Source organism: Lepus europaeus, chromosome 9, assembly GCF_033115175.1.
Source record: "Lepus europaeus isolate LE1 chromosome 9, mLepTim1.pri, whole genome shotgun sequence".
NCBI classification, from domain to species: domain Eukaryota; kingdom Metazoa; phylum Chordata; class Mammalia; order Lagomorpha; family Leporidae; genus Lepus; species Lepus europaeus.
This window is the reverse complement of record NC_084835.1, coordinates 28,757,209-28,772,655: the sequence shown is the minus strand read 5'-3', so window position 1 is coordinate 28,772,655 and position 15,447 is coordinate 28,757,209. Positions and strand designations below refer to the sequence as shown.

The 15,447-nt window shown below is 40.7% G+C and overlaps 1 protein-coding gene across 1 annotated transcript in view; it reads right to left on the bottom strand.

Annotated features, from left to right (window-relative positions):
* The window catches only part of CACNA2D3 (calcium voltage-gated channel auxiliary subunit alpha2delta 3), an 877,616-nt gene that overhangs the window by 33,479 nt on the left and 828,690 nt on the right, over window positions 1–15,447 (bottom strand). The window lies entirely within an intron of this gene.

Genomic DNA, 15,447 nt, shown 5'->3' with positions numbered 1-15,447 from the left:
GTCCACTCTGCCTGTCAAAAAAATAAATAAAATAAAATAATAAAAAAAAGAACACAGGTATTGAGCCAATATGTGCCACTCCTCAGGGTGCACATTAGCGGAAGCTGGTATGCAAAGAGGAGCTGGGACTGGAACCCTGAGGCCCTGAGAGGTGGGATGTGGGTGTCCAAGGGGACATCTTCGCCTTTGCACCAAATACTGGCCCTAGTCTCTTCATTTCTTAACGGGGTGCTGTTTGCAAAGAAAGTGCTCACTTAACATTAATGTGAACGTATAGTTTGGACACTCTCCTGAAACTGTTACACTCTAATCAGACATTTACTGAAAGGAAAAGCACAAGCCCTCTTTTTTTTCCCACCCAGATCCCTCAGTCTTCACTGTTTTGCCTCAGCAGTGTCGGACTGAGCTGATCTTGAAATATAGATCTGATAGGAAATCCTGCAAATCTCACAGGTCTTTTCACAGCGGCCAGCAACCCGACAAGGTCTTCCCCAACTTCCCAGTCTCCTGTGTGTCATCAGTTCGGGATCTGAAGCTTCTACTCTGCAGCTATACTTATCCATCTTTGCAGCCCCTTAAAACACTGGCACAGCTTTGTATTCTAGAGTAACAGAGTGACCTCCAGTTCCCATGGAATGAAAGGTAGTTGCTTCTTTACTTTGAAATCTGTAGCTCACTTATTTTAATCAAACTGCAACCTTAATTTCTTAATTATGAATCGATAAGGAAAAAATACTGCCTGCCCTAGTAACCTCCTATCTCGGTTCCATTTTTTTCCTGTCAGAATGGAAGAAGCCTAACTTTACTAGCATCTTATTTCCTGAATATCATGGCCTCCACTCTCTGAAAGACTCTGGCCTCCTCATGGAGTTGCAGTTTTGATAACTGGGGTATAGTATCCTCTCGGTTACAAAGGTACTCAATCACTGTAAAATCAGTGTCTCCACTTCACAAAACCATAGAACCATGAAGTGTCACCAACAATTAACCTGTGATCAACTAAGACATATGTGTGCTGTATCTTTTTCTATAAGGGATTCTATAGGTAGGTGTGAGGTGACATTAGATTATGAAAAGAAAGTCACATTTCAACAGGATGTTTTTCAGAAACTTTGTATGGTATTGTGCATCTCAGTCAGTTTACACTGCTGTAACAAAATACCTCATGTGGGCCGGCACTGTGGTATAGCGGTTAAAGCCGCCGCCTGCAGTGCCAGAATCCCACATGGGCACTGGTTCAAGTCCCGGCTGCTCCACTTCTGATCCAGCTTTCTGCTATGGTCTGGGAAAACAGTAGAAGATGGCCCAAGCCCTTGGGCCCCTGCACCTGTGTGGGAGACCTGGAAGAAGTTCCTGGCTCCTGGCTTTGGATCAGCACAGCTCTAGCCATTGCAGCCAATTGGGGAGTGAACCAGCGGATGGAAGACCTTTCTCTCTCTGCCTCTCCTTCTCTCTCTGTGTAACTCTTTCAAATAAATAAATCTTTTTTAAAAGTGCTTCAGGTTGAGTAACCCATAAACTACAGAAATAGATTGCTTACAATTCGGGATGCTGGGAAATCTAAGATCAGGGCACCAGCACACTCAGGGTCTGGTGAGGGTTGTCTGTGTTTCAAAGATAGAACCTTCCAGCAACGTCCTCACACAATGGCAGAGACAGACAACCTCTCGGCAGTCTACTTCATCACCTCATCACCTCCTAAGTGTGCCATCCCTTAACACCTTCATATCGGGGTTAGGTTCCAACAGAGGACTTGGGGTGGCCACCAACATCCAGGCCATTACTGAGTGCTCACTCTGTTCCAGGCATTGCACTCAGTTCCCAACATTTCCTTCCTCCAACAAGCCCATGATGTGCTAACTATCATTACTCTCCAATTACCCAGGGAAAGGCTGAGCTTCACAGAGTTGATTTTCTTGCCCAAAGTCACACAGCGAAGAATGGAGTTAGAATTCACTTTCTGAACTCTACTTACAAGACCCCTGCACAAAACCACTGGACTTCCATGGTTTCCTGTAGCGCCTCTAGGATGTCCCCAGCCAGAAAAATAGAACTGTAATATGCCCGAGTGGGCAAAGAGGAAAGCCGCCCTGCTCCGAACGCATGAAACACTCAAACAAAACATACATACATACTCAACAGCTTCAAGAGAAGACACTCGAAGTCAACTTGCACTTTTATAACCAAATGTAAAAACCTAATGTTCTGGCACCCTCTGAGGCTCTGAAAAGGAAAAACAATATTGCCCATGAGAAATCAAGCTTCAAGTTTAAAGTACATGCTGCTTAGGAAAAATATTTACTGAAATTACATGGTACAGAAACCCCTAAATACAAAAGAGTCCATAGCAGTGATTCCCAGGCAGTCAATACTAATAAGATGCAAAAAAGAAGCCTAAGAGCAAATCCACTGTGAAGAGAAACTCTCACTCTATTTGGTTCCCACAGAAATAATAAATAACAGTAAACATCAGTTAAGTCAAGAAGGACAAACTCAGGAGCCAATAGCCTACTATAAAAGACAGCAGCCAAGAAAAGAGAGGGTGGGTATTCTCCAAGCTCTTTTCTAGAACGATCTTAAAAAGCCTCCATCTTATGTTACAGAGAACCTAAGAAGTAGGCTCTAAATAAAGGAAAACATTTATTTTTAAAGTCAATAGAAGTTCTAAAAACAAAGTTATCCTTATTAAAAACTCAGTGGATTCTTTAAGAAGCAGGCCAGAGATAACCAAAAGGATATTAGTGAACAGTAATATGAGTTTAAAAACATATCTGGAATAAAAAACAAAGAAATTTCGGTGTAGAATCACTTTAGAACAATTTCAGAACATGAACAAGAGAGCAATGATAGAAGTCAATAGGGAAGGAGAAGAAGCCATGTTATTTCCAATAGTGCAATGCTAAAAGAAGACAATAGAATGGTTTCTTCAAAAACAGTTCAATTTAGATGCTATGGAGTTAAATCATCAATGCAGAACACCCATTCAATGAAGTAAGGCATCTTATACAATGAGAATTTACCACTCCCAGATTACTCCTGAAAAAACGTGTGAAGTTACATAAAACAAAAAGCAACGTTCAAAAAAAAGGCAATGGTGAGTAAAGAACGGGGTGAAAATGAAGGTAAACAGGCAATGTACTATAGGCAGTAACAGCAGCAATAAGATATTAGTGGGTTAAAAACAGAACTGAAGTGTTACGAGATATTACAGGAAAGGGATGGGAGGTAATCCAAGTTAGAGCATTCTGAGTTTTTGTTCATCTGGAAGAGGGTGGAGATGCTCAGTAATGCAACCATGTGAAAAAGCTACCCAAACACTATGGCTTTTACATGCTAGGAAGGGAAAAAGGAATAGAGAAAACTCAGTATTTCAAAGGGCAGTCAATAACCACCGCCAAAGCAGCAAAGAAAGCACATTGGACAGAAAGCATCTAAAACCATGGTGTAAAAAATCCTAATTCCTCAATAAGCACAGCACATTTTAAAAGATGAAGTCTACCAGATCAGAGAGATAATACATTCCACACGCTGGTATATTCTATTTTTGAATCAAAATCCCAATGTGAAAGGACAAAAGGGGTTGCAAACAGAGGGAAGGGGAAAAATCATAGATTAATTAATATCTAAAATAGATCAGACACAAAAAAGATTTGAAATCCCTATACCCAGCTATTAGAGAATGTATGTCACTTTCAAAAACACATCCACAACCAGCCAGCACTGTGGTACAACAGGTTAAACTGCTGTTTGTGATGCCGGCATCCCATATCAGAGTGCTGGTTAGAGTCCCAGCTTCTCTACTTCTGACTCAGCTTCCCACTCATATAGCTAGGAAGGCTGAGGATGATGGCCCAAGTACTTGGGTCCCTGCCACATGGAAGACCCAGATGGAGATCCTAGCTCCTGGTTTCAGTCCTGGCTGTTGCAGCCATCTGAGGAGTGAACCAGTGGATGAGATTCTCTTTCTCTGCCTTTCAAATAAACAAACAAACCTTAAAAAAAAAAAGTTAGGAAAATGGCGCAGTCTTATCTATGGTGTGATCTACAGCATCCTGTGCTCTAGTCCCTGCCACCATTGCTCCACCCCCATCCTAATGGGATTCGCTGCTCCTACTTCCCTGCCCACCCTCTGGCAAAGTTTTAAAAGGACTTGTTCCTGAATACGTGGCTCTCTTCACTCTCTCTTCTCTCGTGCCCTTTCCTCTCTCTCTCCCGCTTTCTCCTCTCTCTCATCTCACTCTCTCTTGCTCACTCTATCTTCTTTCTTGGCTCCTTCCTCCTCTCAGCTCACTTGCTCTCTCCTCTCTCCTCTCCTCTCCTCTTCTCTCTCTCTCTCTCTCTCTTTTTCTTTCCTCACCCTTTCCCTCTGGGCTGCTGGGTTTTCCTCAATTAACCCATTCCCTTACTCCAGTGTTTGGTGTGTTTTGTGGTGATCTTACAACATACACACACATAGACAAGTTTCCACACACTGGAAAAAGTGCTAATGAGCCCACAATGCCATTTAATTATATATCAGTAAGGAAAAAAAGTCGCTCTAAAGACCATATATGAAGATATTTTACAACACTAAATGTTCACAGATCAAGAAAATAGTGAAAATTAGAAAGAGGTGGTTCCAGCCGGCGCCATGGCTCAACAGGCTAATCCTCTGCCTGTGGCGCCAGCACACCGGGTTCTACTCCTGGTCAGGGCGCTGGATTCTGTCCCGGTTGCCCCTCTTCCAGTCCAGCTCTCTGCTGTGGCCCTGGAGTGCAGTGGAGGATGGCCCAAGTGCTTGGGCCCTGCACCCCATGGGAGACCAGAAGAAGCACCTGGCTCCCTGCTTTGGATCAGCGCGATGCAATGGCCACAGTGCACCAGCCACAGCAGCCATTAGAGGGTGAACCAATGGCAAAAGAAGACTTTTCTCTCTCTCTCTCACTGTCCACTCTGCCTGTCAAAGAAAAAAGAAAGAAAGAAAGAAAGAAAGAAAGAAAGAAAGAAAGAAAGAAAGAAAGAAAGAAAGAAAGAGAGAAAGAAAGAGGTGGTTCCGAGATGGTGGAGTAGGGAGGGAGCTTACTTTTCTAGCCCAGGAGAAGATAATTAACAAAAAGTGAAGAGTGTAATCTCAGGGAAGAGTTAGGGAAAAAAACAGCATAGAAAACTCTACCAAAATTAGAGGGACATGGTGGACCTACATGGAAGGTGCAGGTGCTCACTGGTGATGACTCCAGCAGCCAAGAGCCTACACACCAGCGCTAGAAAGTGAGGTGAGACTAGACTACAGCAGCCCAAACTACCGGGAGAAAAGCTGCAAGAAGAGCCGAGAGGGAAGTGGCCTTGGAGCCCCATGGGGGAAAGTATACCAGCCAAACTAGAGGAAAAAAAACAAAAAAGGACGGGACAGACACATTTCTCTCTCCCTAATCACTTTACAATGGCATCCTGTAACAACCCAATAGAGTGGGCGCCATTTTGGACATACATAACAGCTGTGTTGGCTCATGTCTGCACCCAGCAACCAGCCAAGCAGGGGGCTAGGAACTTGTGACTGTGTGAGGTTTCTGTACTGGGACTGTGAAAAAAATTGAGGGTGTGTGGGAGGACTCAAGGTGTGGCTGGGACTTTGAGCAGTCTCAGTGGGAGACTCCACAAGCTCAGGGGTTCCTGATTATCTGGTGAGACATCCTGGGGAATCAGAACTTAACTGAGGACTGCACAGATCCTTTGTGTGGCCCTTGGGATAGAACTGATGACTATTAATACCCACTGGGGACAATGCTCAGGGACTGGTCTCCACTGAGGAGAGGAGCTCAGAATAAACCTCCTTTCTGATTAAAAAGAGAGAGAGAGAGAATTTACCATACCAATCCTGGGTGTGTTACCTTGGCACACCCTTACCCCTGAAGAACAGAACTCACTGGCCACACCCACTACAAGCATCTAGAGATTTAATGAAAGCAGACATTCCACTTATCTACAGAGTCATAGTACAACAATAAAAGCCACCACAGCAAAAACAAACAGAAACACACACACAATAAGTATCTCCCGCAAATGTTGAACAACAAACTCATCAATCCAAGAAACAATAAGACAACATGACAACCCCAAAGGAACAGTACATTTCAATACTAGATTGTGATTATGAAGACAATGAGATAGAAGAAATGCAAGAAATGGAATTCAAAAAACTGATCATAAGATGACATAGAAGTTATCAAAAGTAAATGCATGAACTACTGAAATTTGTATAGGACATGAAAGAAAATTTCTCCCATGAAATTGAGATCTTAAAGAGAAATCAAAACAAAATGAAGAATTCAATAGAACAAATAAAAAACACAGTGGAGAGCCTTAAAAACAGAATGGTGAGGCAGAAGAGAGAATATCGGACTTATAAGACAAAGCACCGGAAAGTATACAGTCAAACCAGAGATAAGAAGAGAAAATTAGAAAACTAAAAAACACTGTTGGGAATCTACAGGATACTATAAAAATAACCCAACATACTGGTTCTAAGAGTTCCTGAAGCTATGGAGAGAGAGAAAGGATTAGAAGGCCTTTTTAGTGAAATAACAGCAGAAAACTTCCCTGGTTTGGAGAAATAAAGGGACATCCAAGTACTGCAAGTACACAGAACTCCCAAAAAACATAACCAGAAAAGATCCTTGCCATGACACATGACACATTGTCATCAAACTCACCACAGTAAAACATTCTAAAATGTGCATGAGAGAAATGCCAGATTACTTTCAGAGGATCTCCAGTTAGAATCACAGTGGACTTCTCATAAAAAGCCCTATAGGCTAGGAGACGATGGCAAGATATAGTCCAAGTCTTAAGAGAAAAAAACTGTTATCTGAGAATATTATACACTGAAAAGCTCTCAGTTGTGAATGAGGTGAAATAAAGATCCTCCACAACAGAAAATGAATCTGTCACCACCCATCCAGCCCTACAAAAGATGCTTTTTTTTTTTAAATTTTATTCTTGACAGGCAGAATGGACAGTGAGAGAGAGAGAGAGAGAGGTCTTCCTTTTGCCGTTGGTTCACCCTCCAATGATTGCCGCGGCCAGTGCGTTGCGGCTGGCGCACCGCGCTGATCTGATGGCAGGAGCCAGGTACTTATCCTGGTCTCCCATGGGGTGCAGGGCCCAAGGACTTGGGCCATCCTCCACTGCACTCCCTGGCCATAGCAGAGAGCTGTCCTGGAAGAGGGGCAACCGGGACAGAATCCGGCACCCCGACCGGGACTAGAACCTGGTGTGCCAGCGCTGCTAGGTGGAGGATTAGCCTATTGAGCCACAGCACCAGCCAAAAGATGCTTCTTAAGGATGTACTGCATGCAGAAACATGGCCATCATTACAAAAGAAGATAAAGGAAGAAAATCTTTCAGAAGAAGATCAAAGGAAATTCAAAGTAAAAATTAGAAATATTTTTGGAAAAATGGCAGGACAAAGTCATTACTTGTCAATAGTCACCTTGAATGTAAATGGCCTCAACTCCCCAGACTGGCTGAATGGATTAAAAAAAAACAAAATGCATCTATTTACTGCCTACAAGAAACACATGTCGCCAAGAAAGACACACAAAGACTGAAAGTGAAAGGATGGAAAAAGATACTCCATGCCAACAGAAACCAAAAGATAGCAGCTATAGCTATCTTAATATCAGATAAAATAGACTTTAACACAAAAACAATTAAAAGAGACAAAGAAGGGCACTATATAATAATTAAGGAATCAGTTCAACAGGAAGATATAACTTTTATAAATATATATGCACCTAATTACAGGGCACCTGGCTACTTAAAAGAAACGTTAAGGGATTTAAAGGGAGACTCAGACTCCAATACAGTAGTATTGGGGGACTTCAATACTCTACTTTCAGCAATGAAAAGATGAACGAGACAGAAAACCAACAAGTAAACAGCAGATATAATCGACACTACAGACCAAATGGACCTAACAGATATATACAGAACTTTTCATCCTACAGTTGCAGAATACACATTCTTCTCAGCAGTGCATAGAACCTACTCTAGGATTGACCACATCCCAGGCCATAAAGCAAGTCTCAGTAAATTCAAAAATATTGAAACCAAAGTGTGCATATTCTCAGACAACAAATTCAATGAAGCTGGAAATCAGCAACTCAGGAATCTCTAGAGCATATGCTCTAGAAGATCTAACTCCAATTCTTCTCAAGTTATTCAAAAACAATTCAAAGAGGGAATCCTCCAAAATTCTATGAAGCCAGCAACACCTTAATTCCTAAACCTGAAAAATATGCAACAGAGAAGGAGAACTACAGACCAATTTCCTTGATGACCATAGATGAAAAAAATCCTCAACAAAATTCCAGCCAAATCCAATAACACATCAGAAAGAGCATCCACCTACACCAACTGGGATTTATCCCTGGCATGCAGGGATGGTTCAACATTTGCAAATTGATCAATGTGATACATCACAATAACAAACTGCTGAAAAAAATATGCTTATCTTGATAGATGCAGAGAAAGCATTTGATAAAATACAACACCCTTTCATGATGAAAATGCTAAGGAAATTGGGTATAGAAGGACCATTCCTCAACACAATCAAGGCAATTATGATAAACCCACAGCCAGCATCATAGTGAATGGGGAACCATTGGAAGCATTCCCACTGAGACCTGGTCACACACACGGATGTCCACTCTCACTATTGCTATTCAATATGGTCCTGGAAGTTTTTGCTAGAGCCATTAGGCAAGAAAAAGAAATCAAAGGGATACAAATCGGGAAGGAGGAAGTCAAACCATCCCTATTTGCAGAGAACATGATTCTTTATTTAATGGATACAAAGAACTCCACTAAGAAACTATTGGAACTCACAGAAGAGTTTGGTAAAGTAGCAGGATATAAAACCAATACACAAAAATCAACAGCCTTTGTATACACAGGCAATGTCATGGTTCATAAAGAACTTCTGAGATGAATCCCATTCACAATAGCTACAAAAAAATCAGATACATTGAAATAAACTTAACCAAGGATGTCAGAGTTCTCTATGATGAGAACTACAAAACATTAAAGAAATAGAAGAAGATACAAAAAAAGGAAAAACCTTCCATATTCTTGGATTGCAAGAATCAGTATCATCAAAATGTCCATTCTTCCAAAGCCATTAAAGATTCAATGCAATGCTAATCAAAATACCAAAGATGTTCTTCTCAGATCCAGAAAAAAATGATGCTGAAATTCATATGGAGGCACAGGAGAACTCAAATAGCTAAAGCAATCTTATACAACAAAACCAAAGCTGGAGGCATCACAATACCAGATTTTAAGACACACTACAGGACAGTTATAATCAGACCAGCCTAGTACTGGTCCTAAAACATGGATAGACCAATGGAACATTATAGAAACACAAGAAAACAATCCAAACATCTAACTTATATTTGATCAAGGAACTAAAACCAATCCCTGGAGCAAGGACAGTCTATTCAGCAAATGGTGCTGGGAAAATTGGATTTCCACATGCAGAAGTATGAAACAAGAACCCTACCTTACACAAAAATCCACTCAAAATGGATTAAAGATCTAAATCTACAAACTGACACCATCAAACTGTTAGAGAACATCAGAGAAACACTGCAAGATATTGGCACAGAGAAAGTCGTCTTGGAAAAGACTGCAGAGGCCCAGGCAGCCAAAGCCAAAATTAACAACGGGGATTACATCAAATTTTGAATTTCTGTACGGAAAAAAAAAAAAAACAGGAAAGTGAAGAAGCAACTAACAGAATGGGAGAAATTATTTGCAAACTATGCAACAGATAAAGGATTAATAAGCAGAATCTACAAAGAAATCAAGAAACTCCATAAAAAGAAAACAAACAATCCAGTTCAGAAATGGGCTGAGGACTTAAACAGACATTTTTCAAATGAGGAAATCAAAATGGCCAACAGACACATGAGAAAATGTTCAGGATCACTAGCCATCAGGGAAATGTAAATCAAAACCACAATGAGGTTTCACCTCAGCCCAGTTAGAATGACTTTCAAACAGAAATTAGCAAACAACAAATGCTGGCAAAGATGTTGGAAAAAAGTTACCCTAATCAACTGTTGGTGGGAATGCAAACTGGTAAAGCCACTATGGAAGACCATTTGGGGATTCCTCAGAAACCTGAATATAGTCCAAAAAACCGTATGATCCAGCCATCCTACTCCTTGGAATTTACTCAAGGGAAATGAAATCGGGAAATAAACGAGCTATCTGCATCTCCATGTTTATTGCAGCTCAATTCACTATAGCTAAGATATGGAATCAACCAAAATGCCCATCAATGGAAGACTGGATAAAGAAATTATGGAGTACATACTCTATGGAATACTACACAGCAGTAAAAAAAAAAAAAGAAATTCGATCACTTACAACAAAATGGGTGAGTCTGGAAAATACCATACTTAAGTGAAACAGCCAGTCCCAAAAGGATAAATATCATATGTTCTCCCTGATCTGTGATAACTAACAGAGCACCTAAAAGCAAACCTGTAGAAGTGAAATTAACACTATGAGAAGCAATGATTTGATCAGCCCTTGTCCAGACAGTTGAGGACCAGCTTATTAGCTTTTTGTTTTATGATTTTCTTTTTCTACTTAATACTATTGGTTGAACTCCTTAGCTAACACAGAATTATTCATATGTGTTTAAATCCAATTGAAAATTGATCCTGGCCAGCGCCATGGCTTAACAAGCTAATTCTCCACCTTGCGGCGCCAGCACACTGGGTTCTGGTTCCCGGTTGGGGCACCGGATTCTATCCCGGTTGCCCCTCTTCCAAGCCAGCTCTCTGCTATGGCCCGGGAAGGCAGTGGAGGATGGCCCAAGTTCTTGGGCCCTGTACCCGCATGGGAGACCAGGAGAAGTACCTGGCTCCTGGCTTCGGATCAGCAAGATGCGCTGGCCATGGAGGCCATTGGAGGGTAAACCAATGGCAAAAAGGAAGACCTTTCTCTCTGTCTCTCTATCTCACTATCCACTCTGCCTCTCAAAAAAAAAGAAAGAAAAAAGAAAATTGATCCCTGTTAAAAATAACAGTGGGAATAAGAGAGGCAGAGGATGCACAGTTCTGCATACATTCCCTCGGACTTAACCCTAAGGGTAAAACTAAAAACTTGACATGGGATTCCAAATCCTATTAAGCTTGGTGGTACTAATGCCATCTTATTTGTTAAAGTGATGATTTTAAGTGTGTAGCTGATCATACAGATAGGAATAAGTGTCAAAGGGATCACATAAATAAGATCAAGTGTCTGCTAATAACAACAGATAGAATTTGAAAGTAGATAATGATCCAACATGGGAAGCAGGCCACACAGCAGACTCATAGAATGACAAATGCCCTAAACAGCACTCTGTCCTCAGAATCAGCCTTTTAGGCATCCGGATCCAGCTAAAAAGCCCATGATAGCATTTCAGGCATGGAAAGCCAAGACACTGTGGTCAAAAATGACGTACATGAAGAATCTCTGTGAGTGAGATCCCAGGAGAAAGAAGTGGCCATCAAAGAAGGAGGTACCTTTCTCTGAAGTGGAGGGGAGAGAACTTCCACTTTGCTCATGGCCCTGTCTAAATACTGACAGAGTTTGTGGACTCAAAAGGCTTCCAGAGCCTTGACAGTTCATGACAAGAGCCTCCGGTGATCACTGACATCATAAATAAGAGTGTCAGTTGTTAAATCAACAACAGGAGTCACTGTGCACTTGCTCCCCATGTAGGACCTCTGTCCTTAATGTGTTGTATTATGAGAATTAACAGTAAAACTTGTCTTTAAACAATACTTTATACTTTGTGTGCCTGTGTGGGAGCAAACTGTTGAAATTTTTACTTAGTATAGAGTTGGTTTTCTGTGCATAAAGATAATTAAAAATGAATCTTAATGAAGAATGGGGTGGGAGAAAGAGTAGGGTGTGGGATGGGAGTGGGGGTGGGAGGGTGGGTATGGGGGGAAGAACTGCTATATTCCTAAAGCTGCACCAAGAAATTTATATTTATTAAATAAAAGCTTTCCAAAAAAAAAAAAACTGAAATAAAACAGTTAGAATAGAATAACAAAAAAGTCCCATGAGTGGTCTCCAAAAGGCTCATGCAAAATATTTCTTATGAAAAAAACTGTGTGGCATCAATTTCTTTCACAAAAATAAACTTACACTTTAATTTCATTTTCCCAAGAATGATTTTTAAAAGGTTTATTTATTTATTCACTTGAAAGGCAGAGTCATAGAGAGAGGATTAGAAACAAAGCATTCACCTGCTGGTTGCACCAAATGGTTGCATCAGCAAGGGCTGGGCCAGGCCAGGCCAGAGCCAGGAGCCAGGAACTGCATCCAGATCTCCCACGTGGATGGCAGAAACCCAAATGGACTACCCTCTGCTGCCTTCCCAGGTGTATTAGCAGGAAGCTGGATCAGAAAGTAGCTGGGATTCAAACTGGCACTCCCTTATGGGATGCTGCCCTCACAAATGGTGGCTTATACCACCATAGCACTAGGCACTTTTCATCGAAATAAAACACTACTAACACATGCATGCCACAAGCTTGAAATATGAAGCGAAATGGGTAATTTTCTAAGAAAACTAATCACCAAAATAATTTTTTAAAAGAAATGAAAAATCCAGAGCTATCTTGTCAAAAAAGAAACTTATTCAGTAGTTGTAATTTTTTTTTTTTTTGACAGGCAGAGTTAGACAGTGAGAGAGAGAGAGACAGAGAGAAAGGTCTTCCTTTTCCGTTGCTTCACCCCTCAATGGCCGCTGCGGCTGGCGCACCACGCTGATCCGAAGGCAGGAGCCAGGTGCTTCTCCTGGTCTCCCATGGGGTGCAGGGCCCAAGGACTTGAGCCATCCTCCACTGCACTCCTGGGCCACAGCAGAGAGCTGGCCTGGAAGAGGGGCAACCGGGACAGAATCCAGTGCCCCGACCGGGACTAGAACCCGGTGTGCCGGCGCTGCAGGTGGAGGATTAGCCTATTGAGCCACAGCGCCAGCCAGTAGTTGTAATTTTACATACATACTCACTCACAGAAAATCCCATTAGTCACTAATACTATTATGGGATTTACCAAAGCTACAAAAAAACAGGTATTCCATCATTTAAGAAATGTTACAGATATTAGAGAATAAAGGGAACTCTCCAAGTAATTTTGTGACCTTAACAGCAAAATTAAATGATGGTAGAAAATGAAAGCCACTCACTTCTTTTGAACACAGGTACAACTGTTCACAGTGTCATATGAATGAAATGAAGATGTTTTTGCTTCTTTTGTAGTCGTAACAATGAGGATCCATTTATCCCCTTAGTCAGCCTATCTACTATGAATGATACAAATGGCAATTCTGAAATACACAGCTTCTAACAGTGGGGCACATTCTGATAAATGAGGCATGGGGTGATTTTGTTGTTGTGCCAACATCATAAAGTACACTTATGTATACTAAGGCAGCTATAGTGGCTCTATGCCATATAATCTTATGTGACCACTGTTGTATACACAGCCTGTCCTTGAAAGAAATGTTGTTATCTGGCACATGACTGTGTATGTATATATTCAACAAAATTAAATTTAAAAAATTTTAACAGTAGGGTTGGCACTGTGGCACAGAGGGTAAAGCCACCACCTGCAGTGCTGGGATCCCATATAGGCACTGGTTAGAATCCCGGGTGCTTCACTGCCAATCTAGCTCTCTGCTATGGTCTAGGAAAGCAGCAGCAGAAGACCCAAGTCCTTGGGCCCCTGCACCCACATGGGAGACCCAGAAGAAGCTCCTGATTGGCCCAGCTGTGGCCATTTGGGGAATGAATCAGCAGATGGAAGACTTACTTTCTCCCTCTCTCTGTCTCCCCCCACCTCTGCATCTCTGTAACTCAGCCTTTCAAATAAATCTTTAAAAAAATTTGTAACAATGTAACTCAACATACTGATTAACTAAGTATGCTATTCCTTATTTTAATAATTATTTGAACATTTCAGTGAATTTTTAAAATAAAATTCAACATCTACTCAGGGTTCAACAATAATAACAGGAAAAAAAAGAAACTGGCAAAATTTTCTTTAACCTAATAAATGGGTAACTAACCAAAGTCTGTAGCAACTGTGCATATGAATAATAGTGATGGCTGAACAACACTGTGAATGTACTTAACTCTGGATGCTACATGTAAAAATAGTGAAAATGACAAATTTTATATTATTTATATTTTACTACAATAAAATCCATTTTAAAAAAATCACACCTAAAGTGGAATTATTAGAAGCAATTCCTTTAAATCAGGAATGACACTTGACTACCTACTCCCATTGCACTCACAGAAATTAACAAGCTGATCCCAAATTTAAAATCAAAGAGTAAGGAAAGCCAAGAATAACCAAGACAATTTAGAAGGAGGAGGAAATGGTACTTGTTTTCCTAAAGAGCAAGTCATTTTGTAGAACTATAATAAAATGATACATGGACATAGGTATTGACCATCCATAAAATCTAGAAACATATTTGGAATCTAGATGGGAACTCAGCCCAGGACTGAGGTGTCATAATAGGTTGATGGATAAATAAAAACTATTTAATAAAGAGTACAGAATAACAGACAAATTATACAGGAAGGGGCCAAACTTCTGCCACACACACAAGTAAATTCCAAGAAAAAAAGTCTAAGAAATTCCAAGAAAAAAAGTCTAAATGTGAGAGGCAACATACTGTTTCAAAATATGAAAAATAGAATATCATTATGATATACTGCAACAGATTCTTAAACATGGCACAACATTTGCAAATAATTACAATAAAAGAAGAAATCAGGCTGTATTCAAATGAAAACAAAGGAATAATCTGTGTATTCAAAGACAGATAAATGAGTACCAGACATGTAACTGTAAAGAAATAATATCCAAACATAAAATGAATACCCAAGCCAATAAAAATACATCCAACCACCCAGTAGGGAACTGTCCAACAGGACTTAAGAGGCCACAATCCCCACTGACCAATAAAATGATTGAAGGATGCTCAGTCTCACTAGTAATCAGGGAAATATATTTTAAACCATTGAGAAACCCTTTCCAATACAATGCATTTGAGTGAACTCTGGAGGCATGCTGCCTTCAATAAAAATACCAAAAGAACATTACTCAGACAGCTGAAATTGCCAACTTGCAACTGGGAAAACATCAATTAGGACTTTCTTCAAATATCAACAATCTGGACTCAAAATTTCCTATGCTCCAGAATGGTTTGTCATGCAGTTTGAATGCTTCTCAACATCTAAGTGAACTCTAAAAAAACCCAGAGATTGCTTCCAAACTGATGGAAACACTTCCTTACACCAGAGGGCAGCCATATTGTCCATATCTGAGCATAGCTGTGTGCACACAAGCTTCACCCATTCATCTGGACAATTCTAGGAGCAT